The sequence below is a fragment of the Spermophilus citellus genome, assembly GCF_964194105.1.
Source record: "Spermophilus citellus genome assembly, chromosome: 13".
In the NCBI taxonomy this organism is placed as follows: Eukaryota; Metazoa; Chordata; class Mammalia; order Rodentia; family Sciuridae; genus Spermophilus; species Spermophilus citellus.
Genome location: NC_138193.1, coordinates 10,709,925 through 10,737,459, shown reverse-complemented (window position 1 = coordinate 10,737,459; position 27,535 = coordinate 10,709,925). Strand labels below are relative to the sequence as shown.

At 44.5% G+C, this 27,535-nt stretch overlaps 1 protein-coding gene and 1 pseudogene across 17 annotated transcripts in view; both read right to left on the bottom strand.

Moving 5' to 3' along the window:
* Nucleotides 1-27,535, bottom strand: part of INPP4A (inositol polyphosphate-4-phosphatase type I A) — a 135,799-nt gene that overhangs the window by 67,007 nt on the left and 41,257 nt on the right. The gene's annotated exons all lie outside the window — the stretch shown is intronic.
* The window catches only part of LOC308632105 (STING ER exit protein-like), a 33,875-nt pseudogene continuing 18,079 nt past the window's right edge, over nt 11,740-27,535 (bottom strand). The window contains exon 2 of the transcript XR_014024324.1: nt 11,740-15,278. The product of XR_014024324.1 is annotated as an STING ER exit protein-like (transcript). The remainder of the gene's footprint in view (nt 15,279-27,535) is intronic.

Below are 27,535 nucleotides of genomic sequence, written 5' to 3'. Positions count from 1 at the left end.
GGAAAGCCAAGCACACAAAGCCTGCTCTAGGCAGGGCTGCCTGTGTGGGGTGCCCCCAGGCATGGAATCCGTGAGTGAGGAGTCAGCAGAGGGCTTTCCACTGGGAAGGGCTAGTGGGGCTCTGGTAACACACTCTCTCTTGGTTTGGGGTCTGGTTCCCTGAGTGACTACACTGAAGATTCACTGAGCTGTGCATGAGTGGGTTTTGCACCTCTACTAACTATAATAAAGACAACACAGCATGAACAAACGCTGATGTGGGCTCTGCGTATCAGGTGTGCTTTAATGAACTATTCCACCTGCGCTCTGGTCACAGCTGTTTAAAGAGCAATGACCCAGAGGGAAGGAGCCCCAGGGAGACCACACTGAGACACTGGCCGTGTCTGGGGTGATCATGGGGTTTGTGTTTTCTGTCTTCCTGTACCTCATCCTTGTGCATCATGGAAGGGTGCACCCTATGCTGACCCACTGGGTGTGACTGTGGTGTGAGGGAAGAGTTCCTGCCTCTTGACCCTTTTCCCAGTGTGTCTCCAACATTCCATCACCTGCCCCGCTGCCCTGCTCAGTTTGGGACTGAAGGAGTCAGGGAGACACTTTGCGTGGGACAGTGGAGACACCTCACCAAGGGCCTCATCTGTACCCCACCATCTTGCCAGTCCTTGGGGGCTCCACTTTAATCCCCTTCTCCTCCTCCAGCTGGGTCCCTGCACATTTTTACATTATTATAGGTGTGGTGACGTCTCTGGAAATAGAAATCCTTCGAGTAGAACATCTACAGACTAATTTTACACTAGATCATGGGTCAGAGAAACTTTTAGGTCAAAAATACCTCAGAAGCCACTTCATAGTTATTTGGGGGTACTTAATTAGAATCTGCAATTGAAGTCACCAAGACCCAGAACGTGAAGCTAATTTGCACAGCTGAACTCGATTTTCCTTCTTGGTCTCATTAATTTCAGATAATTCACCAAGGACTCCCATATTCCCAAAGCCCATGTTTTCTTTCCCAGCTTCATCTGAAGATCAGACAAAGCTCATTAGGAGGAAGAAAAAAACAGGGCTTAACTCAGGGAGCAGAGAGAGAATGTTGGAGTTGTTTTGGGCTGAAATTTCTTCTTGGGGGCAAGAAGAAAGCAGCAATTGATCATGAAATTCATGCCCCTTTTCCTCACTCTGGAAATACGGGACCCCTTTCAGCAAGAGAACGCATGTCATCAAATGAATAGCAAACCCTGAGGTCCCTCCCGCCAAGGTCCTCTCTCCTAGGCAATGATGACAAGGGATCCTGGTGAGTCCGAGTGATGTGGGGCTCCATACAGGGAGTAGGATTCGTTAGTGTTGGCAAGGACTCTCAGAAGCATCTAAGGAACCAGGCTTGGGAAGGAACTTAGGAATCTCAGGCCATGAAGGAGTCTGAGAGGCCCCTGGACTTCAGTGGCCTTTCAGGGGCTGCTGAGATAGTACTGAGGATAGGGATGAACCATAAGAACTCCACTTTGGTCCATCTTATACACTGGCATTCTTCTGAAAATAATCTTCAAAAGAAGTTGCAAAGATAAGATTGCACGAGTACAGAAAGGTGATTTTTCTCAAGGTCACCTGGAGGTGAAGAATGAACTACCAGAATCCACACAAAGCAAAAAGCCCAAATATGACTGGGGCTCCTCTGCCCCGCCCAGCCCTTTGCTGGCCTTGTGGCAGCAAACAAGCCAAGAACCTTCCCTGTGCCCCCACTGTGCACACACAGGCAGAGTACAAACACAGGGATAGACAGGACCATGAAAACTATGAGAGTCAGTGTGAGTCAGCGGCCCCTGAGGGAGAGCTACTTTAGGAGGTGGAAAAGAAGAGGAACTTTCTCTCAAAAGCCGGAATCCAGGATAGCTGATATCACTGCTCGATGAGGTGTCTCACCACTCATGGGCACCCAAAATTACTATTATAACAACCTAAGATGACAAATGTCTCCTTCCTCCAGGAAGCCTTTACTGTAGACAGACCTTACTGATAAGGGTTCCCCTGACAGGGCTAAGCATCTGTACCTCAGGTTACTGCACTTCCTCGAGTGACAGTGGAAGAGCCATCTGGGAACCTTGTGTTTCACCCATGTCCTCTGAGGTGCCTAGCTCAAGCCTAACCCTGCACCAGGGTGCCTAATGCATACCTGATGCTTAAACAAATCATCAGCCTCTGGGCTCACCTCTCTGGCTCCACCCCGCTTCTCAGGCACAGTGACAGGTCCTTCTCTCTAGTCCCCTTCCAGTTTTGTCAAGCTGTGTGACTGAGTGCAGAAGAGGCACCTGCCTACATGTGGATGGTAAAACACTCTTGAGATCTCTTCCCAGCTTGTAGTGGAGTAGGCAGATGATTCCAAGGCCCCAGGGTAACTCAGAGTCTCAAGATGGAAGGAAATCAGGTCCTTGAGATCCTGTGGAGCACAGCCCTCTCCCCTCCTTTTCCCCACATGCATACTGGGCTTAAGTTAAGCAAGAAATAAGCCTTCGTGGATGAAGCAGCAATTGATCATGAAACTCATGCCCCCTTTCCCCACTTTGGAGACATGGGACCCCTTTCAGCAAGAGAATGCATGTCATCAAATGGATATAGCAAACCCTGAGGTTTGGGGGGTTTTGTTATAGCATCTAATGTTAGTTACCCTGAAATGTCTGGCAATACCAGGCACTCAATTAGCCACTCTAATTAAACAAACATGACAATCAGCACTTAAGACTTGAGCACAGCCTGGGAGAAAAGGATGCTTTGTTCTCTGGGTGAAGTATGGCTGGTTCAGGACAAAGGAGAATACAGGTGATAGAGGGACCACCAAGAGGCCAAGAAATAGGAAGAACACAGAGAAATAAAGATCTCACATAGGTAGAAAGTCAACCAGACAAGAGCATTTGCCTCCTACGGGAACCAGGAAAAAAGTTTCTGCTACAGTTCTCTCACAACCGAGAACAGGTCTATGAAGCCCAGGTACCTGGGGTATTCCCACACACCAATCAATTCCACAGCACAGTCTCCAGCAGGCACTAGCTGGGAGTCCTCTACTCTAATCCAATTTGATCCTGACACCATCTGAAAATGGTGTCAGAGCCCACCGGCTGTGGGTTCAGGCCCACAAGACTGCCCCCCCCCCCATTTCAGATGTCAATCACAAGCACAGATTGTCACCTATACTTCTGACCCCTGGCTATCACCTGGAGTTCTGACTCTCTTTAGGTTCAATTAATTTGTTACAGCAGCTCCAGAACTCGGAGGAACAGTTACTCATGTTTACTGGTCTACTACTGGTTTATTCTAAAGGCTATTACGAAGAGTACAGGTGAAAGCCAGATGAAGAGATGCACAGAGCAAGGCCTGTGGGAAGGGCAGCCACGTTCCAGGAACCTCCATACATTCAGCCAGCTGGAAGCTCCCAGAAGTCACATCTTCTGGGTGTTCACAGAAACTTCACTGAATAGGCATGACTGATGAAATCATTAGCACTGATTTTTCAGCTCAGCCACTTCCAACCCTCTAAACACATGACTGGTTCCTGGCAACCCCTCAGGAAGGTGGTCCAGGAGTCCCCAGCCACCAGCTATCTCATTAACATAGAAAAGACACTTATCACTCTGGAGATTCTAAGAGCTATATTTTGGAATCAGAATTGAAAGAGGAAATCAAATTTCACACCCTCTTTAACTTCAGGCCAGGCTCAGGACACCCAGAACACATCTACTGCTTCTCTACCTGCAATGTCCCCTGGGCTAGACCTAGACCCTGAGGCTCCAGACACTCCATGGTATGAGATGGCCTTAGTGCTAAGAGGGCAGTATCACTGTTGTGGTCCTAGAACTGCTAATCCAACCAAAGCAGAAAAGATGAGCCACTTGCTGCCATGAGTGTTCCAGATCAGCCTCTATGTCCACACATCCCCTAGGGCCAGAGGGAACTGAGGCTACCCAGGACTCCACCTGGACTTGGACCCATGGGAAGCCCAGCAAATTAGGGCTGACAACAACATGGGTGCAAACTTCACAACACAGGCACAAACCTGGAAGTGGGCATAGGGTGAGTGAAGCACCAGTGCCACAGATGGAATGGGTCAGATCCAGACAGCTACAGTGACAGGGATGGGCAAGAGGCACAGGGCAAGGCCCACAGAGAGGAAGAGAACCAAGGTAAGGGTGACCAGAACTCAGAGGCTTCACTCCAGGGAAAGGCAGTGGTGGCCCAGAAAAGGCTCCACATACCCACCTGCCACCACAGCTCATTCTCTGATCCCATCAAAGGGACAGATGGCACCCACAGGGCCAGGAAAGCCTGGCTTCTGTTCCAGAGCAACAGCCAGTGGTGGCAGGAACCTGCTCTGCCTTACATGTGGAATGAATGAGCGGTGACAGCTCCAATAGAAACGCAAGCCTTGACAGGGAAGGGTGTGCCCAGAAAAGTGTGCGCCCAGGAGGGAAGACGGTAGAACCCACCCTTCCTTAAGTCAGGCCAACCGAGGAGGCGAGGAGGAAGGTGTTCAATACAAGAGAAAATCGCCGCCATCAGATGAGAATAAAAGCAGGTGGGCTGGGCATGGGTCATTAAAAGCTAAAGGGAGAGCTCTGGGAGGAAGAGGAAGGAAGGACTAGGCCCAGCTAGAAGGCGGCAGTACAGAGTCCTGTATTTTAATTTAGCAGATCTGAAGACTCCTTCAACCAACCGCTGCTCCCCACCCCTTGCCTCCTCCCTCACTAAAATGCCAGAGAACAGCAGAGGCTGTGGTCTCTTAATCTTCCCCTTTCAAACAGCAGTCATCTGCACAGGGAAGTTCTTAATCTTTGAGGCAAAATCAAACTGCCTCCTGACCATAAAAGGCAAACAATGCCACCTGCCTCAAAGGATCAGGTAATAGGGGAACAATGGCCAGAGGCTCTCAGGACAAGGAAGAGTGGAGAGAAGAGCTGGGGAGGACACAGGAAGGTCTTCATCATGCTCCTCACGTGTTATGGCTCAGATCTCACAGGCTCCTAAGCCTCCACGGCAAGCTCTTCACACCTGTCCTTCTGCAACCTACACCTTCAGTTCAATCTGCGAAGCATGCCACTTCAGAGTCCCCCTCCCCTAAGGCAGCTTTGCAAGAGTTGTCAACTTCTTCAACCTCAAGCTCCAAATCTGCACAGCAAGAATAATGGATGCCCTGAAGAGAAACACCCAGAACACCCTCAAGGAGCCTGGTTCGAGGTTCTCACCTCTGCTTTTCCTCTCCTCCCCTGAGGACAGCCCTGGGTGCTTTCATACTGGGGGTGCCTTTATGCTGGGGGTGCTTTTATACTGGGATTCGATAAGCCTGGAAGGCCTTTGTCCACAGCCAAGTCTGGGTGAGTTCCACCCAACTCTCCAGCTTTCTCTGACTCCTCTAAGCAGAGCTCTTCTCCACAGTCCAAAGCACTTGCTGTGTTGCAGATTATATTGACCATGTTTTCCAAAACATATATTAAACATAAAGGGTGTTGCTGAACGGAAGCCCTTCCTGGAGGCACCATGGCTTGTGGAGCAGCCTGGGCATTGGCGTCACACCAGTGGGGAAGACAGCTGACACCTGGTGGAGCACAAACAAGCATATGACCTTCTCCAAGGTCCCGTCCCTGTGCCTGAGTTTCCCCAATCATACAATGAGGACAAAACTCTGTTAGAAGGATGGGTGAGGAGACCCCAGTTCCCTGGGGAAGAAAGTGAGGTGGACGCTCTGATGTTCCAGGCTTTGCATCTATTAAGCAGCTCTCTATGCTGGAGAGGCTTCCTCTGTCCCTGGGCAGAGCTCAGCTCTCTGGCACTTTCTGCTCCCAGTACCTGCACAGGGGAAGAGAACTACAGGGAGGGAAGCTCTGACCAAAGAACTCACCATGCTGCAGAGCATCAGTGCAGCTGCTAATGCGTAACAGCAGAAAAGACAGTGCTTTAGAAAATCAAGCAAAGGAAGTTAAGAAAGTGCCAGTAATCTGCATCCCTTCTCACCCACAGACACAAACACCTGCCCCCGCCCCCCACCTGCTTGTGCTACCTGGGAGATGATCAACCCTGTACCTCTGGCTTCCCATTTCTCCAGCCCTGTTCTCTGCCAGTGACAATGGTAACGAGTTTTCACGCAATTTAATAGACATTAACAGGCCTCATTATTTTAATGAACATGGCAACTGAAATAATGACTGAGCCCAGATATTAATGCACATCCCCAGACTCTAATTCAGGGGGCTGGTCACCATGCTGGTCAGCCCAGGTTAGAACTGATGCCCTGAATGGGTCCCCCAAAATTTGTGGGTTGAAACTTAATAGTCAGTATGAAAAGTGTGATCCAGGTGGTGCATGCCTGTAATCCCAGGTAGGCAGGAGGCTGAGGCAGGGGGATTGCCAGTCTGAGGCCAGCGTTGGCAATTTGGTGAGACCCTGTCTCAAAAAATAAATAAATAAATAAAAGACTGGGGGTGTACCACTGTGGTACAGAGCCCCAAGTTCAATGCCTGATACCACAAAACCAAAACAAAACAGGTAATCCTTTAGGCGGCCAATAGGTCTGAAGGGCTCCACCCTCTTGGATGGGCCTAGTGCCATATAAAGGGGCTGAAGGGAACTAGCTAGGCCCTTTTTGCCCTTCTGTCTTCCATATGTGAGGACACAGCAAGAACGCATTCACCAGACCGTGATCTTGAACTTCCTACCCTCTAGAACTGTAATAAATAAATCTTTGTGGTTTATGAATGACCTAGTCTCAGGTACTGTACAGCAGCCCAAACAGAGACATTATTAGATAGGCCAGTGGACATCCTTCAAATGACTGAGCAGAGGACAATTTTCACAAGAGCAGAACGAGCCCAGATGATTTCGCCTTTCTTTCTTGGTCCCAAGCCCCTCTAGTTTTCCCATTTCAGTCAGTGTGGCTCCATCTTTTCCACTGCTCAGAGCAAAAAACAAAATCAGGGCAAGCCTTCTCTGATTCCTCCTCTCATCTGCATCCCAATCCATCACGATTCTGTCAGCTCAACCCTCCCCACAGATACAGACTTCAACCCCCTCAGCACTCGAGCACCCCCGCCTTGGGCTTCTGACCAGTGTCCCTCCTACAGCCCAGTCTATCTACGACAGCAGCAGTAAGGACCCTGAGCCTTCTAGCAGCATCTTCACCCTGCCCAGGCCAGCCTGCCTGCTGGTCAGACCTCTCCTGGAAGGCCTTCACACCAACCTCCCCTCTCTGGAACTCTTCTTCCTGGGACAATGGAGCAGCTGCCTCACTTTCTTTGTGTCCTTCCTGAATCTCAACTTCTCCAAGAGGCCTTCAGGATCAGGTTAGAATTGAAGCCTGGCCCTTAGTGGTCTACCTACAAACCACAAACCTCCAGGGGATTATCCGTATAGGAAGTAGTTGAAAATAAGACACCCTGAAAAGAGCGCAGTAAAATGCCTGTGCAGAGCAGCACATGCGCCAAGCCCTGGGTCTGGGTGCTTGCAGTCTGGGTGATGAGAGATGAGTTAAAAATAGCAGATGTGACATTAACTGGGCATCAAGAGCAGCTGTAGTTGGTGTGTGGTCCCCTTGGCCACCTCTGCTATAACAAACCCTCCTACCTCATGCTTCAGCCACTTTTTCTTAAACACCTACACTTTCTTGCTTCTATACCTCATGCTGTTTCTTATGCATAAATTGGTATTTTCTTACACAAACAGTTGAAGGTCCATTATGGAAAATTTAGGAACTCAGAGACAAACAGGGAAGCTTCATCAGGAGCTATGCCACAAGAAATGAGACAAAAACATATATGGCAGACAATCTGAGGCCACACTGGTGGTGGCCTAACCTCCTCGGGAACCCACCCTTGCTCCTTCCCAGCCAGGGCACCCCCTACCCCTGTGCCAGCACCAGGGGTTCTGGAGGCTTTTCTTGTGGTCAATCAATCTAGTGTTCTCAGACATTCCCCTCTCACTCCCATGCACGAAGTGACACTTGTCATTTGATGAGTTTCCCACTACAACAGAGACAATGAGAACCCTGTGTTGAATGGTGACTGCCTATGGAGTCACTGCCTATGTGTTGAATGGTGACTGCCTATGGAGTCATCAGGGCTGCCAATGGAGTCCTGGAGATAATGTCCACAGTGGCAGTGCTATTCTCTCTTCTATGACTGTCAATGGCTTTAACAAGTCTCATTTCTTGCTCCACTGTGAACTCAGCCACTTGAAACCCTCCCACAATTAACTGAAAGTTCGCCTCTATGTTGGCAGGGAAGGCCTTCCATTAGTGCCACAGAAATTTCCAAATAGGTGTATAAATGGATTGAGGAAACCATCATTATTTACCAACTCCCACATCAATGAGAACACATAGTTTCTGAAAACTGTGAGCCAAAGTGATGAGGACAATGGCTTACCTGTGACCTGTGGGTCAACTTATCTGAGTAAGGGACCACACCAACCCCTGAAGGAAAGTATCACACATCCAGATGCCCCCCACCAACCCAGGGCACTTACTCAAGCTTGTCCTAGAAGATACAGCTAGAAGTCTATACAATGTAAACCCACCTGGCCTGGGCTCCTCTGTGTCTGGGTGGGGCTCTGAACTCCAGTAACAGGCTGGGTGTGCCCTGTTCTTTGCCTGAGGCAGGTCTTTCTATTCTCTTTTCTTCTTCCACCCAAACCCAAGCCTGGGAAGGCCTGTCCTGGTGGCTGCTTCTCCCTCCCTCCACCCAGAGGGCACAGGAAGTTGGACCCTACCTCCACCAGGAGGCCTCCATCTCAAGTTCTGCCTCTCCTCCTTCTCCTCCAGGAGTGGGATGATCACAGCTACTCATGCCTACTTAGGACAGCACCCCATGCCCCCATTCCCAAGGGGTTCAACAATGAGGCTCTCATGGTGGACTGGTTCTGGAGACTTTTGCTATCTTCATCCAAACAGGTAAGTCATTATCTCTTTATCTGCAGTTTCACTTTCCAAGGTTTCAAATGACTAAAATATTACATGGAAAATTCCAGAAGTAAACCATTCATCAGTTTTAAATTGCATGCCATTCTGAACAATGTGATACAACCTGTCCTACTCCATTCTGTCCAAGAAGTAAATCATCTCTTGGTCCACTGTATCCATACTGTATATGCTACTGATCTGTTAGACATTTAGCAGTCATCTCAATTATGGGATCTAATGGTATTGCAATGCTTGTGTTCAAGTAATTCTTGTACTTTCTATTATAATTGTTCTATTTATTACAATACAGCAATTGTCCAATTTTTGTTGCTTATTATTGTTATCTCTGGGCCTAATTTATAAATTAAACTTCATCCTAGACATGCATGTCTAGGAAAAAGCATAGTATATATAGGGTTTGAACTATCCATGTTTTAGGCACTCACTGGGGAGCTTAGAACATATCCCCTGAGGACAAGGGGGACTACTGCATTAACAGCCAGTACTCCTCTGCTGCACAACAGTGGAGAAACCCAACTCACTCAGATGAGCGTAAGTGGAAGCGCATCACGTGTGACCTAAAGATTCTAGACCGACTTAGAAAACTGGAGCAGGAACACAGCTAGTCCAGCCCATCTGAGGTGGGATGGAAAAAAAATAAAAGGTAGAGACAAAAGGAAGAATAAGAAAATATAAGCTTGACTTCATAATGGCTGCCAATCTTACTGGGGTGAGGTGGTATCTTAGGGTGGTTTTGATTTGCATTTCTCTGACTGCTAGAGATGGTGAGCATTTTTTCATGTACTTGTTGATTGATTGTATATCCTCCTCTGAGAAGTGTCTGTTCAGGTCTTTGGCCCATTTGTTGATTGGGTTATTTGTTATCTTATTGTCTAATTTTTTGAGTTCTTTGTATACTCTGGATATTAGGGCTCTATCTGAAGTGTGAGGAGTAAAAATTTGTTCCCATGATGTAGGCTCCCTATTTACCTCTCTTATTGTTTCTCTTGCTGAGAAAAAAACTTTTCAGTTTAAGTAAGTCCCATTTGTTGATTCTTGTAACCGATGTGATTCTGCAATCTGTATATGGGGTAAAATTGGGAGTTCATAACCAACTTGAATCTAATGTATGAAACATGATATGTCAAGAGCTTTGTAATGTTTTGAACAACCAATAAAAAATAAATAAATAAAAAGTAAACAATTCAAAAAAAAAAAAGAAAATATAAGCTTAATCTAAAAGCTTTGTTCTAAAGCTCCTCATACCTTCACTTCCAAACCCAGTTCTCTCTCTTAGGCCTATCACTGCCAAATTTCTGGGAAATCTGTAAATCTTAAGAATTACCATAAATTCACCCACTTAAAAAAGATAACTTGTGCACTCTTAATCAGCCTACATAATAATTAAGCAAAGAGAAATGCACTATTTTAAGAAACCTGTAATACAGGGTACTTCCCAATATTATCTACTGATCAAATAATGGAGATCACCTAGGCCTAAAGATCCTGAGAAGGACCAGACCACCATGAACTTATGTCACCCCTCTATACCTTCCATGCCCACTCATCAAGTTTCCTTTAATTAAAAGAGCCCAAGAACTCTAAAGTGTCTCTCACTCCTGAGATAGCCCATGTTCTCCCTTGAACATGTATTCTTTGCTTTCTTAAACTTATATGCCTCTAACTTGTCCTTAAACTCATTTCTGTGATGTTTGTCAAGAACCCCACTCACTCTGAGTTGAGGTCCCCCTCTACAAGAAATTCCTTGGTCCTCCTCAGGTTGCACATGGACTCCAAAGCCAAGAGCGCAGGCAGCCCTCCTCAGCTCCCCTCTGCTTATCCGTATCAGTCTCCTCACTCACAGATGAGCCAGTCTACGTAGTGGGAAGTAAGGCAGCCCCCAACAAACTCCCCAGTGTCGTGTAAGCCCCCAGAGAGGCTGACTGAGTGGCTCCTCTCCAAGCTTCTCCAGGGAAGGGAATCGAAGGGCTCAGCTCAAGCCAGGTACCCATGGCTGGAGGGCTGGGGTCCTACTGTAGCACCAGGCCTCCCACACTACCTAAGAGTTTGGGTGAAGGAGGGTTCCTACAAAGAGACTGGGGGAGTATAGACAGAATCACCTCAATCCATCTCAACTTTTAGTAGTAGCCAATTGAGACTTGCTTACAGCAAGTGTTTCTTAAGATTGCAAAAAGAAAAATCAAAGAAGTCCCAGTGTTAAGTAGAAGTTTTTTATATTGTTTAAAATACATTACATAAATACAGAATTAGGAATAAACTCTTCTTGTTTAGAGCACTTAAACTGCTAAAAGAGGCTTATAAATTAATGGCAAGCAAAACCCCAACACAAATGAACTCAGGTTTATATTACTTTAATGTGGCAGATGGGGCTGCTGCATGGGAACGACTGCAGGATCACAGCTTAACTGACTCCAGTTAAGTTAATCAATGTTATACTCCTACTTCACCCCTGCCCTGCCTGAGGCCACCCAGAAGCTATCTGGTTAAAACAACTGTGGCTAGCCACTTCCTGAGAGCTGTCAAGCAGGAAGAGGAGCAGGATACAGCTCTACCCTCCCTGGACTATGAAGAGGAAGTCAAAGAATCCCAGGTGGTAGATACTTCAGCAAGTCACTTTTCTCCTTTTAAATCAAAGAAGTTACAGAACAAAATATGGCACAATTCTGAAAAAACACTGGTCCTCTCTCCTTGACACCTGCCCCATCCAGGGGAGGGCTTCTACCGTGGGCTACTGGAGGTGCCAAACTCAAGGTGGTGCCCACCCTCCTCAAGCCTGGGAAGAGCAGCATCACGCTTCTCCAGGGCTTATTGATGTCTGCTGCTGGTATATGCCAAGGGTCAAATTTCTCCATGTTTCCAACCCATGGGAGACCAAGAGGTACCAAGCCTACAATGCCTTCTGGCTGCTTGCCTGCCTTCCTCTGGCCTCGGTGGGCAGATACACCCTGCCCAGAGACTCCTTGGGTAGTAATCCTCACTAGGGAGGAAGTGTATGTGCGAGCACCATGACACATTCTGCAGATGTCTTCCATGTCTCTTGACGCATTGGTTCTCTTACTGCAGGGCAGGGCAATGAGGATGGAGATTCTTGAGTTAACACCTGGCAGCCACGTACACTGGGGTAGAGAAGCTCCCTCAAGGTCACAGCTGCGGAGAGAAGTCAGGACCTAAAAACAGGCTAGTCCTGTTTCTCATATGCAAAACAGAGCACAGAGCACATTAATTCAAATTACAACCAAAAGCTTATAAAAGATGCAATCATTTTCCCTTCTGGAGGTTTTTGGTTTTTGTTTTTTAATTTCACAAACATTTTAATATTTTTCATAGTGGATATTTTGCAAAAAAGGGGAGAGGTGGTTCTCTCCAAAATTTCAATATGGCTCTTTATCTCTTATACTAACATTAAAACACTATCTGCTATAAAATAATATGAGTTAATAGAAAAGAGGAACTATGCTAATTTTTAAACAATTACTTCAACATAAAAGAATAAAACATAATAAAGAGCATATGTTGCTTGGTGCTAATGACATAACATTTTATAATCATATAGATGAAACAAAACATACAACATCAACCAGATATTGAAATGGTTTAGAACTAGTATCTAAAGACAAATATTTCAGAAAATATGTCGAAATGTAACCACAGATTTGTTATAGGGAGTTAATGCACTTTTTTGGTTTCTCGAAATGAAAATGTGTTCTGATATTAATAATATATATTCTAAAAATTACAGTAGAAGCAGTTTTCATATTTTAGTTCTAAAATCAAACTTTTGTCTTTACCACATACAGGATCTTGGGAAACTTAAACTCTCTGAGTGTCAGAATACTAATTTTTAGAATGGGTACAGTAACATCTTAAAGAATTATCATGTTGTTTAGATAATACCTGTAAAGTACTTTCCCTGGCATCTGACACATACTAAATACTCAATAAAGAGTGGTGAGTATTTTTTCTATTACTAGTACTATTTTTCATTATTTACTACTAATAATCACCCTTCAAATCTAAAAATAAAACAGCTTTAGAAGAACTGAGTATGACTGTCATCAAAGAATAAAACATTGGATTTCAGAGGTGGTATAGATGACATCCAGACTGTGATCATGGGAGTTTATGGCTACAGTGAAGTAAAGGTAGAGGTCATTGTCAGGAGTGAGGTTGAGAAACTGTGAGATGGTCAGAGTTGTTCATCCATATGATGGTGATTTCTTTCTCAGAATAAGGATAAGAGATGAGGTGGAAAGGAAGACTCAGTTGCTAAAGCCTTGGTGGATGTAGGAGAATAACTTGGAAGATGATAACATGCCCCATTTGAAGCCTTCCCAGGAACTCCACCCCCCTTTTGTCCAGCTCAGGCTAGATTACATCTACCTGGTTCCAACCTACTTTTCCATGGAATAAAGAAATCAGAAAGCGCACAAAGAAAACTGTACTACCATTTCCCAGCAGCACCTCAAAAACAAGTCTTGGATGCTTGCTAATAACTGCAATCCACTGTAGATTAATGAGGAGGTTAACATGCTTTCTGACCCCACACTTTGTAATACGGAGAACAGATAAAAATATGGGTTCAAATAAATACACAGATATTGACATCCTTGAAGCAGCATGACATAAAATGATATTTATACATACAACATTCCTCTGCACATAGCAAATGTAAAATAAAAGATACCTAGCAGATAATTTTGTTTATCTCATGTACCACACAGAGAAGCAGTACTCCTAGCTGTCTCACTAGATGGTAGCTCCCTTGGGTTACTTATTAAGACCCTATTTTAACTCAAATTTGAGCTAACCAACTCCCTCACTACAATGTGGCTTTTCCTTTTAGGGTATGTGAGCACAAGTATGCAAGCATGCACACGCATATGTAGTGCCAAGGATGGAACCCAGGACCTCACACATGCCTAGCATGCACTCTGTGACTGAGCAATATCCCCAGCCCTGTGGCATCTCCTTCTTTAAGTATAAAGTCTAATATAGTATGGCTCACCTACAGCTCCAATATTTGAAGTAAAGAGAGTTTTATGCAGATTTTGGCTCTCAATGAAACTCTGCTGACAATACAAAGATTCAAACCATAGCCATTCCTAAGAACCATCCTAAGACCAGCGACAGAGTCACTTAAAAGGATATGACTTGTTGTAATTTTAAATATAATCCATGCTACTTTTCTCTATGACACAACATAATATTTTTTCCAAAAGTCTTTCAATATTCTATTAACTGGAAAAGGAATAAAAAGTCATTTTAGAAACTAGAGACACTCAAGCACTGATCTATTCATAAAGTTCTTACAAAGCTGAAGAAGTTTACATCAAATGGACAAAAATTAGTACAGAAACCTACATAAAGACTTAGAAACATCCATCTCTTAGAAAGCAGGTCAAATGGACTCAAAGACCTCACTGAATGAGAGAGAATCAATGGGAAATAAAGTAATGCCTTCTCCTAGGAATAAACAGAAACCAGTCCATATAATCAAGAAATTATTTTTCTTCTTGATCTAAATGCTTGCCTCCGTCTGGGCTCAAAGAAAAGCTTTGGTCATTTGAACTGGTTGTCAATCAAGGTCCCCTTCATTTTAGCTTTCTTGGCTTCCAGTTCAGCCAGCTCTTGCAGTCGTCTCTTGCTCATGCCTTTGCGCTCCAGCTGTTTTTCAATCACTTTGGCATTCTGTGCATAGGAGTCAGCAACTTCCCTAGCCTCAATCTCCTCTTCCTCTTCATCAATGGTAGACACGGTGACAGAGCTGAACTTGCCCATGTCTTTGGTCCGTTTGGTCATCATCACCTTCTTTGGAGGCTCTTGTTTCTGAGTATATATATTGTTTTCCCAAAACCCTGACCAAATTTCACTACTGCTCCATCCACGATGAAGGTCACAGGGGCATTCTTCGGCTGGGACTGGTAGAAGAGAGGTAGTCCACACTTGGCACACTTCTTCCTGTATTGTCGTTCAATGCCTTCAGGCCTTCGAAGATACACAGTCTCCTCATCTTCTGTATTACAAAATTTGTGAGCATGTTTAGCAGCATCAATCACACGGGATCGGTCATGAGGCCTCATGGGCAACTTCTCTAACTGACAATCCAGCACCAGGACCATCTGGCCACACAAACAGTAGTAGACGTGGAGGGGCTTCTCACCATCGTCATATTCCTCGCGGTCCCGGGTATCAGAGCAGACAACCGACCGAGACACTACTTTAGGCATAGTCGAGGTTTTCGTTTTTTAAGCACGTTCACATCTATTATTTTTGTCTTATATTATTTATTGGACTATAATTTTCTTCCTTCCATCCCTTTCAGGAACCCCTGGAAGGAAACAGTTCAGATTCAAAACACACTAAATGATATTTCCCTCTCTTTCCCCGCCCATCATCTTTACAAGTGTCCCCTGTGGTCGCTCAGGCTCTGACCCAATCTCCAGCCTTCACATTAAGCAACACAGATACCAAGAGGAAATGGATCTTCATGGAGAAGGCAAGAACACTTCAGGATGGGAGCAGCTTCTTTGTATCCTTCATGATTGATTTCCATTTCTTGGGCTGAAACTAAGCTCCTTGAAAACAAAGTCAATGTTTTTGTCAAAAATATTTCAACTAAAATTATTAAAAAACAAAACTTTTTGAACAGGATTGAGATAAGCCTAGCCAACAATACCAACTTATAGTAAAGTGAAAAGGCAAAAAGAGGAGCCAACACTTAGGTAAGTATTGCACAGAAACAAGATATTTCAGTGGGAAAACAGGATGGGCAATGCACCCCCCACGCACCATGAATCAGCAAGCTGCAACCTAAGACAGGGCTTCTACGGTGACAAGCTGGCTCTATGAGCAGGGGCTTCTGTTATTTTTGTGCAAGTACTTGCAATTTCCCTCTCTTATGGTTCCCAACAGGTTCCATTAATTTACTGGAAAACATTCTGGTTTGACAAGTGATGATGTATCAAGGTGTTTTGAGAAACAGTCACCATGCTGTCCTCAATTCACACTGGTGACACATACTCTACAGTTCAAGAATGAAGCCTACATCCCATTCTTCTTACAAAAACTTCAATGGTCAAGAAGTTTAACAAGGGAAGCACCACAGGGAGTAAACCAGCTCAACACAAGGGCAGTGCAGGCCACATAAAAATGGCAGGCCAGTGGGGGCCTTGCCCAAGGTCAGCCTGCTCATGAGATACAACCATTCCAAAGCCTTTACTAGTACTTAAGAGCAGAGTGCACTCTTGACATAAGAGATAAGCTCTCACTAGCTCCCAGAGGGGCTAGTCAGATGCTTGGACCCTAAATGTCCCAAGGGCCCATAACACTGGTCACCAGTGGGTGGCACTATAGGGAAATGGTGGAACTCTTATGAGATGGGGCATAGAAGGAAGTTAAATGGTCAAGGGCACACTCTTGAAAGGGACATTAGAAGCCTGACTCCTTCCTGTCTCTCTTCCTTCCAGCTGTCATGTGGTGACCAGGTTTTCTCTACTCCATGCTCCCACTGCCAGGTGCTGCCTTACTACAGGCTCAAAAAACAGTAGGGTTGAGTAAACATGAACTGAAACCTAGGAAACCATGAGCCAAGATAAATCTTTCCTTCTTTTAAGTTATTCATTTCAGGTCCTTTGTCACAGAGACAGAAAGCTGACTAACCCACTGACTTGGTACTACTCAAGACCTTTAAGAATGGGAAGCTCCACATTCTAATTTACACTGAAAGCAAAGCCAGGTTTCAGTTTTATTTACTGGAAAGCAAATTACTAATTCAAGACTTGAAATCCAGGCAACCTTCAAAACTCCCTGCTAATGGAGCTTCAGGAAAACAAAGGGAAGATACAGGTCCTAGGACTTATCTGAAGATGGTCTTAGGCCTATCTGCAAACACTGGTGTCTGCAATGCACAACAGTGTGCAGAATTCCAGCTCCAGCTAAACCCCTTGTTCCTGCTGATCCCTCTGCCATTCTCACCCACCCTGGCACTTTCAGCAGGATAGCCCGTGAGCCCGTGAGGCACTGGCAGATTCACTCTAAATACATTATTTCTTCCTAGATCACCACTGAAAGAGCAGAACAAATAATAATTTGAAAGTTCCTGTGTTTCAGGTGCCTTGAGTTGGGTAGGTCTGACTTATTTTTATCACCACTAAGAAAGCTTATTTTCTAATTCACAAATGTAAAAGTTGGCTTTAAGAGAAAATATATTTTCTAAGTAGCAACAAAATTCCTTAAAGGGCTCCAAATGCAAAGCAACAACCACAGATCAATGATATGCTGGGAAGACAAAGTTATTTTTGAATCAAGGCAGGAAGCCAGGAGACTAGGAACGACCTGCCCAAGGCCTCCCAGTGGGCACCACCAGCCAATTCTGTTTCTAGCTTCCTCACCAGCAAATCAACATCAAGGAAAGATATCTTGGTCTTCTAAGTACCTCGGAAATACTGAGTCACACATTCTGCATGCTTAACTATATGTAGCTCTCTAGCGAAGTGGTATATTATCTACCTGCTTTAACTGTAAAAATGGAAACCGTTTTAATCATTTATTGATGGGTGGAACACTTTACCAAGGTAAAGTGTTCAAAGAACTTCAGTGCTCCATATTCTTATTAAAAAAAAAAAAAAAAAAGGAGACAGAGGAGGAGGAGGGAGAAGGAGAACAAACCTCTTGCTCACTTGATCCAAACCGGAAGGATCCTGCCTAATCTACAAGGATTGCAATGAGCATCATTCCTTACCAGCAGAGCAAAGAGTGACCTGTGCTCAGGCCTGGTAAAGCTGGGTCAAGATGCACCTGCTGAAGAACAGAGAGGCAACAATTACAACCATCACACAAAAGGAAACTCCCTCAGCCCAGCAGGTCTGCAGGGGTTCCAAAGATCAGTCTGGCACCAGCACAACGAAACCTAAAGTCAAGCCATGCTCACCAGCTCTGAAGGATGAATTGGTTCTGCAGATATAAAATAAAACTCAAACAACAAAAGAAACTAAAACCACCTGATAACTCAAAAACCCAAGAAATTTCCAGTCCATTAGCAAAAACCTTATACCAGGGCCATATTTTGCCTTGGAGCTGGACTTTTCAAATTACCTCTCCCATGCAGTACAGAAGTGAGATTGTTCCAGAAAGCTGCTGGAACTAGTTTCCCTTTCTTTCACTGTGGCCTTATTCCAGAAAGATTCCTAAGCTGGTTATGTTTCTGAAGAGAATGTGAATGGGTTGGGATATCTGTGTAATCCTAAGAAAAATGACAAGAGGTACTTTAGCCATTACTTCTTTTTTTCTCAAATATTTGCAGCTGAATTCTGAAATAAAGAGAATGCACTGAGAACAAAGGCCCCCACAAAGTTTCTCCCTGCCACATAGCACATGTAATGTTACTATCACAGAGACAGTGAAAGCTAATTAAAAGCTCTACTTAGGCTTTTTACATTTTACTGTAAATATTCTTGGCAGTTGGGTAGTAAAGGGATCAAAGAAAATATGTCTTCAAAATTCAATTTTCAAATTGTTGCCATCTCTCATTAGAAGAAACCTGCAGAAAAACTAAAAGCTGGAAACCGGCATGGAGCAGGTACATCCTCCGAGCCCCTTAAGCCTCCCCCTTACCAGCCCACTTCAGGCCCAGCCTCCTTAACATAGGCCAGGACACTGACAGTGCAGCCAGGCAGGGTGGGCCTCTGCAAGTGGAATGAGCTCTCTCCTCTGGAGAACACAGGTGTCACCTAACACCCTAGACTATGATCTGGCCCTATAAGTGGAGCTCAGTGAGAACTAGGCTCTTGGAGAGAACTGCTTACTTACTGGGCAAGGTGAACACATTCACAACATTCCAGAACGCTGGATGGGGAGGCAGTGGGCACGCTGCATGAAGATGACTGAGGTCGTAAATTAGCCTGAGCTACTCTACACACAGCCAAGGATCCTAACAGCCGTGCAGTTGAAAACCAACAGCACACTCAGTCCGGCAGCATAGGGCACATCTACCTACCACCAGTGAGAGGCAGAGAAATGCAATGGACACAAATGACACAAAGTCAGAACACCTAGGCTCTTGGCCTGGTTCAGGTCTTCATTTAACCATTCAGTCTCAGGAAAATCACACTCTGGGCACCTCATTGCACCACTTGCCACCCCTCGACCCCATGCCATCCCCCACCCACCCAAACTACTGTGCTACACTGGCAAAGTACCCAAAATGATATAAATTATGCTCGCTCTATTTTGTCATTTGCTCCTTACAACAAAGCCTGGCCACCACAGAAAATCATTATTCCCAGTCTGAGTGAGGACATTCTGTGCACAACCAACAAGGCTGAGACAAGAAGTTATCATCTCCCAAAGTTGGTACGGACCCTACAGTACTTTCTGAACTGCAGGCACCCAGGGGGCCATTGCTTCTATCATGACTTATACTATGGCTCATGAGTTTTTCTTCAAATAATTTTTTAACAAATGTGCTACATGAACTATTTTGATAGCTAAATATTTAGTATATATATACTTAACTATTCAAATCTAAAGCTTGCCGCTCTCCTACCAGGGGCAGTGACAAAGATTCTCTGTTGGCCAAACTTTGGATCCTGAACATTCTTCTAGGCCCATCTGTGCACTACCTAATAAAAATCCAAGTTTAGCCAAGAGCCCTGCTAAGGTAGTTTAGCAAGGACCTCCCACCCAGGTATCTGATCATCATCCATAGATGACCAAGATCATCAACCCTTACCACCACCACTACTCTAGTACATGACTAGTAACTCTGGCCTATCTTCAGTAAAAAAAACTAGTTAGACCAGTTTAGTCAGAATCCCCCTGACCCCTGATGTTCTCTCTAAGTAATTTTCCATTCACTGATCCCCACCCTACTCTTTGGCTATATGTTTCTACTTGCCCTCTGTAATTGAAACTGGGCCTAATCTCTCTCCCTAATGCAAGACCCTGTTGTGTCTCTGAACACATTGAGGTAGTTCTTAAAAAAACTGTCCTTACCATGCTTTAATAAGCATCACTGAATGTTTTTTTTAATAGCAGACCTGCCCTTTAGGAAACACTGGACCAAGAGAGGGCTCATGAAGCCAGTGTGCCACCTCCATCTTCATCCCCAACCCTCAACCAACCCTCTGATTGTTGGAAAGCTTGACTCTGAGTCCACGGCCACTGCCATAAAGTGAGAAAGATAGCCTGCCTACAAGGTTTGCTGGGAGAGGGATGTAGTTCAGTGGTAGAGCGCTTGCCTTACACCTGGGTACTATCCCTAGTACCCAAAAAACAAACCAACAGAAGGTTTGCTGAAAATCTCAAATAAGAAAGTGCATATGAGAGTTTGTAGGCCACAACTCATGATGTTAAATTTAATGTTTCTAGGTCTTGCTAAGGGTCAAATGAGATAGGATTTGGGTGGAAGTTAGGATTTAAACCTTAAATGACGCATTATTTCTGAAGAATGATAGCCTGAGATGTGAGCAATGAGAACACCTGCCCAGAAATCATATCTGATCCAGTTGGTGACATCTCCTGTGGTTTTCGCTGGGCCCCACAGGTAGTCACTGGGCACCCCAGTGATATTATGCTGGGCTCTGGGCCCACGTTCCTACCAGACTTGGGTGGGTGGCCTGACACCTCCAACCTTACTATTTCTTTAAACAGCAATCTCCTCCTCCTTTCCTCATGAACACTACCGAGAAAGATTTTCTATGTGGAGTCAGAGGATGTGGGAATCTCTCTACTTTCCCCTCAATTTTGCTGTGAACCTAAAAGAGCTCTAAAAAACAACTTTATTAATTAAAGTTTGACACTAATTTGACACTAATTCCAAAGGGGTTTTTAGCTGCCCTGCCCTAGATAGTCAGAAGAAAGTCTTCAAACACATCAGCGTTTCAGCCTTTTAAGGTATAAATTCTAGAGTCCGACATTCATCAGATCACTTGGAACAACATTAAGTAAAGCCTTAAAATTTCAAATAAAGTCAAATAAATATAGCACTCTACAGATCTTAAACAAGGCTGCACGAGATGATCAAATCTCATATCCAAGGAGTGGAAAATAGAGAAAGCGCAAAGCAGATCTGAAAACACCCATGACGAACCATCAACACTGCTATAGCAGGGACAGAGAGGGAAGGGGTCAAAACCCAAAGCAAACCTGGCATTTTGGGAATGGCTGCTGACATTCCATCCTGTTTCTAGTGCCACTGTGCACATCAGCCAGACCCCATAGCAGGTGGACAGATGGCAAACAGACATGACGGAGCAGAGAGAAGACAACCTCCAAGGCAGCCATTTTTAATTTACTACATCTTCCTGGCTTCCACCTTTACAATTCTGAATGGGGCCGCTTTCCCAGTTGCTCAAGGAGGCAGAAATTGGCAGCCACTCGGGTGGGTATGAGAAAGAACACTGAGTCTCCACTTTTGATGTGTGGTAGTCTACTCTGGCTGCCATAACAATGTGCCTCAGAAACAAGACACTTATTTTCTCACGGTTCTGGAGGTTGGCGAGTCCAAGGTCAAGGTGCCAGCCACTTCAGTTCCTTATGAGAGCACACTCTCAAGCCAGCAGACAGTGCCTTTCTGCTGTGTCCTCCTGCCAGCTTTTCACTTTGTGTCTTTTCCCTGGTGTTTCTTCTTATAATGACACCAGTCCTACTGGATTAGGACACCACCTTCATGACCTAATTTAACCTTAACTACCTCTTTATAGACCCTACCTTCAAGTGTAGTCATACTGGGAGTCAGGCTGTCAACGTATGAATTTGGGGAGGGTACAAGTCAGTCACACCAAGACACCTTGCACATTCTACCTAATACTTTCCATCCAATGCACTGCTCCAGTCTATCACCTGAGCTGGTGCTGAGGCCAGTGGGAGGCCGAGGAGCAGGACAGCCCAGCATCTGCTCACAGAGGGTGCAGGCCTGCACATCAGATGTGAGGGGTGCAACGGAGGCAGAGGTGGCGTCAAGCACTTCCCTGTCATTATCTCACTGAGTGTTGAGGATGATGCTTGAAACCCGGTGTCGCAGAGGGAAAAGCGACCCTCAGTGGAACCAGGAACCAGCCCCGAACTCTCTCTGTCTCCCTCAGGGCACAGCTCTTGCCTTTTTCCTCACAAGCCCCAGGGCAGGTGGACACTGTTCTTACAAGCACATTTAAAAGACACTTTGGAAAAACAGACCTAGAATAAGTCAGAGATGGCTGTGGGCTCCATCCAGAAACCTGATGAAATTTCTTTTCCAGTAGAATCTTTTAAAAGTGTAAAATGCATCTTAATAAAAGCCCTTTGGGGTGACAAGGGAATAGACTTTTTGTTGCTATTTTCCTCTTCATTAATTGGATATTTTCTTTTAAATTTTTTCCATATTTTTAATGATGCGTTTATAGACAATGGTGGGATTCACTGTTACATATTTGGAGATGCACACCACATAATATAGATATTTTCTAGTGTAACCTCTCTCTCATTCCTTCACTCACAGGACCCCAGGGAGATACAGAAACAGTACTCCTGCTCAGTTGTAGTGCCACTTCCCCATCTCATCTATTGGTATACACAATACATTATAATATACAATATACATAATATTGTTACACAACCCCAAAACACTGTCATAATTGCTACTCTGTACAATGTTGTCTTTAAAGAAGAGAGGTGAGCAGTACAAGCTACAGAGCTAGTTTACCAGCCTTCTCCACCTTTCCTCCTGAGGACGTGGTCACCATGATGTCCGTCTCCATGCTCAATACAGGTTTGCTCCATCTGCCTCCGTTGTGCTACCAATGCCAGATGCACCTCATTTCTCAATGTTGTATCATCATACACATCATAATCATGTATGTGTTATTTTCTAAAACCACTTTTTAAAATTGGTTAAAAGAAGAAAGCAAAAAAATTATGCATTTATAATTTCACAGTTACCTTTATTGGCAGTCTTTGTTTTCTCATCTGAATTTAAAATGTCATCTGGGGTCATTTGCTTTCAGCCTAAAGAACCTCCTTTTAGTATTTCCTGTAAGCTAACAACAAATTCTCTAGTTTTTTGTTTTGTTTTTGAAATCTGAAAATGTCTTTAATTCACCTTCATTTTTGAAAGATGTCTTTGCTGGGTAGACATACTAAGGTGGCAGATTTTGTTGTGTTTTCTTTCAGCACTTTGTGCTGTCCCACTGCCTTCCGGGTCCACTGTACCTAATGAGAGGTTAGCTGTTTATTTCTCCCACCTACAGAATGAGTCCTTAGTCTCTTATTGCTTTCAGGATTTTCTCCTTGTCTCAACATTTTTACTTTGATGTGCCTGCAGGTGAATCTTTTGGAGTTTAACCTATTTGGAGTTCACTGAGTTTCCCGGATGTATAGATAAATGTTTTTCACCCACTATTTTTTTTTTTTTTTTTTGGTAGTACCAGGACTGGAATCCAGAAATGCTCTATCACTACATCCCCAACCCTTTTTATTTTGAGACAGTGTCTGCCTAAATTGCTCAGGCTGGCGTTAGATTTTGAATCCTCCTGCCTGAGCCTCCAGAGTAGCTAGGATTATAGGCATGCACCACTGTGTTTGGCCTATTATTTATTCTAGTGTCTTTGCTTGTTGTTTTCATTCTCTCTCCCTTTTCCTCCTAATACTCTTATTTCACTTGCTAGTGTGCTTCACTGAATACTACACATCTCTAAGACTGTTCATTTTCTTCTTTCTTTCCCGTTATTTGGATTGCATAATCTCTACTATTCTATCTCAAATTCACTGATTCTTTCTTTAGCAATTAACATCTACTATTGTGTCCCTCTAGTGAATTCTTATTTCAGTTATTGTAACTTTTTGATTCCAGAATTTCCATTTTTTTCAATCAATTCTTTTATTGATACTCTTTATTTGGTGAGATGATGTCCTCATCCTTTACTTCTTTAAGGATGATTCCCTTTAGTTCTTTTTTAAAAAATAGCTTTATTTTATTTATTTATATGTGATGCTGAGGATTGAACCCAGGGCCTTGCATGTGTGAGGCGAGCACTCTACCGCTGAGCCATAACCCCAGCCCCTCCCTTTAGTTCTCTGAATATATTTTAGATTACTTTTTTGAATCCCATAAGACTAATATCTCAGTCCTCTATTAGGCCCTTCTGTTACCTGTTAGTCTTCCTGTCTTACTTTCCTCTTTCTTTGCACATCTTCTAATTTCATGTTGAAAATGGCAATGCAGAAACTCTGGACACTGATCCCCTCTCCTCCAGGAGAGGAGATTTGCTTTTGTTTATTTTTTCAGAGACCTGGCTGGGCTAGTTTGGTGAAATCTATCCCCTGACCTCCACCATGTAGCATGCAACCTCTGAAGCTGCTCCTTGTAGGGCACATCCTTGAGCATACACAACAAATAATCTCTCTGGGTGACAATGGTTATATCTGGGTTCTTCTTGACAGTACTCTCCCTGATCACTCTGTTAGGCTGTCTGCCTCTGACATGACATTACCACACTCAGCTCTTAGGCCCAACTAATTGCTGACTGATTGCTCTATGCTCTATCTTAGACAAGGCTGGGAACCTAAATTGCTCTACAATCTAATTAAATACAGGTCTTTTGCAGGAATAGCTTTTTATGTCATTGTATGAAGTTTGTTCTGACTCCAGAATGTCTCTTCTTAGTTGCCTCTTTCCCTGCTTGTATCTTGCTTTGCCTATTGCTTTCATGGAGCTACCAGCATCTTAATTGCTTGCCACCAAAATCAACCAACCAATCAATCCATCCTTCTATACATACATACATACATACATACATACATACATTTTTTCTTTTAGACCACCCTTGGCTTAAACTTCCCTGCACTCTCTTATAAACTGATACCTTGAGGAGAGCTCCAGAGTTTTCTATTTTTACAGCCTACCTCTTTTACCTGGTCAAAATCTGAACTGCTTCTTTGGAGGTGGGAGCAGAGTAGCCTGCTTCTCTCACAGTAACATTTCCAATTCATAAGCCGGGTGTTGCATGGGGATGGCAGCCTTAGGTTTTCTTGGCGGCAAGGCTGGGGTGACAGATGGCATTTGGGGCCTCTGCCCTGTGAGGAGTGGCAGAACACCCTGGTGGAACTCAGCCTTTGTGGCCTGGAGTTCTGGAAGTGGGATGAGAAATGCTGACAGACTGCCACTCTGAGGTGATAACTTCGTCCTTGATAAAAACGTGGGGGGAAAGCCCTGCCTGCACAACCATACTCCATCATGCTGAGCTGGGCAACAGGCTGGGGTGGGAGGAAAGGAGTGGGTCGTGGTCAGTTGCCAAAAACTCCAGAGATTTAGTAGATGTCACAATCAGATATTTCTCCAATTACTATATGCTTTCAGGACACTTTCCAAAGACTTTAATTGGATGTTTTCTTAAAATAATTTTCCCCAGTTACTATTGTTTCACTGAGGAACAGATTCACAGAGCTCCTAACACGACAATCCCAGAAGCAGATTCCAATAAAATTTATTCCTAATTTCTTTATTCTTGATTGACAAAATATATGAAAAACTCCTTTCAGCCTAATATTCCATGTTAAGGAAGCTGGTATTAACCAGCACAATATGAACTACATATGCTGTGAAGAAACTCCCCCCTTGTAAGAATTAAACCAAGTCTTTAAAAAGACATTATTTTTGTTTAAAAAAAAAGTCACCTAGACATAAATTCTACTCAGCAAGTAATCTGTAAAATGTAAGGAAAATCTGCCATCATGAGAGGTATGGGATCACAGATCATCACGCAGCTGGGTAAATGAGTCCTACACACATCCTCATAGTAAATCCCAACAGGGAGCCCCTCTAAACACAGTGAGCTCACCCGAAAAGGCCAACAAGGTTCCAATCAATATTCAAAGAAAATGTGGTGCTTATCTCTCCCAGTTAGCAAGAGGCTCAGGTGTGCAGGCCTGGGCGAAAGGGAGTTACCAGCATGCTCTTGAAGGTCACCAAGTGTTGCCCAGCCTCCAAGGACAGCAGATGGTATTCTCAGAATCCAGTTGAGAAGGGAATTAGGAATGTGAAGATGCCAGTCAAACACCTCCACCTGATGGGCAGCTGGTAGGGTGGGTGGCTGGGGTCCCTCAGGTTGAAGCTCTGGGATAAAGCCACTGACGCATACTATCAGGGGAGGGATCATAGATACTGGCTCCAATGCCAACTCTGACCTGCAGGTGGAAGAACTGGACTAGATCCTGGACACCCTCCAGCTCTAGACCTCTCACCTATAAAATGAGAATCTCCAATAACTTATGAAGTCCAAAGTCAGTATTCAGCAATCTACTGCTACATTTTTCAGGCAAGAAGCCCCAGATGGGCTCTATGTTCCATATGGGTCCCTGTAGATATGAAACTGATGCCAGAAGGTCCAGGGGTTGTGCTCCTCATGCAGGCCCTGTGGCACACATTCCAGAGCTAGCACCTACCTGTTTCTTCCCTGGGACCTGACTGTGTCCACTTTTATGACCACAACAAACCAGTGAAACCTACAGGGCCCCTGAGACCCCTCCAGATTCCTGCCCTCACATGCCTATGAGATCTCCTTGGCCAGCCGAAGGCAGAACAGATTCTGAGTAAAATGGGAATAAATGACAAAGGGCCAGATGTACAGTCCTCCAAGGGACAGCCTATCAAAGGGCCACTCCTTCAGACAACAGAGATGTCACAGTAGGGAAACCTCTGGCAGCTGCTTTGGCCAACGAGATACAATTAGATGGCAATTTTTATAGCAAACCAGGAGAAATATTCTGAAATGGCTTATATTCCTCTCTGACTGTAAGGACTATTCTGAAAATGAAACTCCTAGCATAGTTAGAAATAGAGTACAGATCCAATCCTGCCTATGACAGCTGTGGAGAGGGTCACTTGCCCGAGGCTCCAGTGTTGGCTCATTTGCCACATGGGGAAGATGAACATGGCTCAGGAGTAACTGTATACAAAGGGGCCTTTTCTTGGGATGTAAGGGGTTGCTCGAGTCCATGTCAAATGCACTTGGCTTGCTCTTGCTTTTCAGTGTTCACATCTACTTGTTAAGATAGTCTCACTCCACTTGCCATTAGCTTATAGCTTTTAATATTCTTGTCAATTGAAATGCGCGGTCTCCTTCTTGCTGGGGGCCTGGAAACCAAATCTTCCAGACGAGTGTGTGCCTATGCTTTAGAGAGAGCAGCCACCAGGCGAGGGTTGGGCCTGAGGGCACCAGGTTTGCTTTCTGCTCTGGGCCCTCCTTGCTCTGGGTCCAGCTTAGTCATTACTGTGCCACTAGCTCAGGGAGCAGTGCACTTCCAGGGGAGGCAGCTACTGAAAATAGAAACCTTCCTCTAAACCCAGAAAAACCTGCCATCTGACTACTTACTACCCACAATGTGAAAACCCTCTGGAAAGTTCATCCCCATCAATTTGTTTTTGATTAACTGGATCTTGGTTACAATTAGATACAGACAGAACTTACTGTTACTACTATGGTCTGTATGACCCGGTTTGGGTTTGTTTAATTTTTTTTCCCTCCATCAATATAAAGAGAAATTACCTGAAATATAAAATAAAATGAAATATAAAATAGGATGAAATATAAAATAAAATGACTTCATTTTATT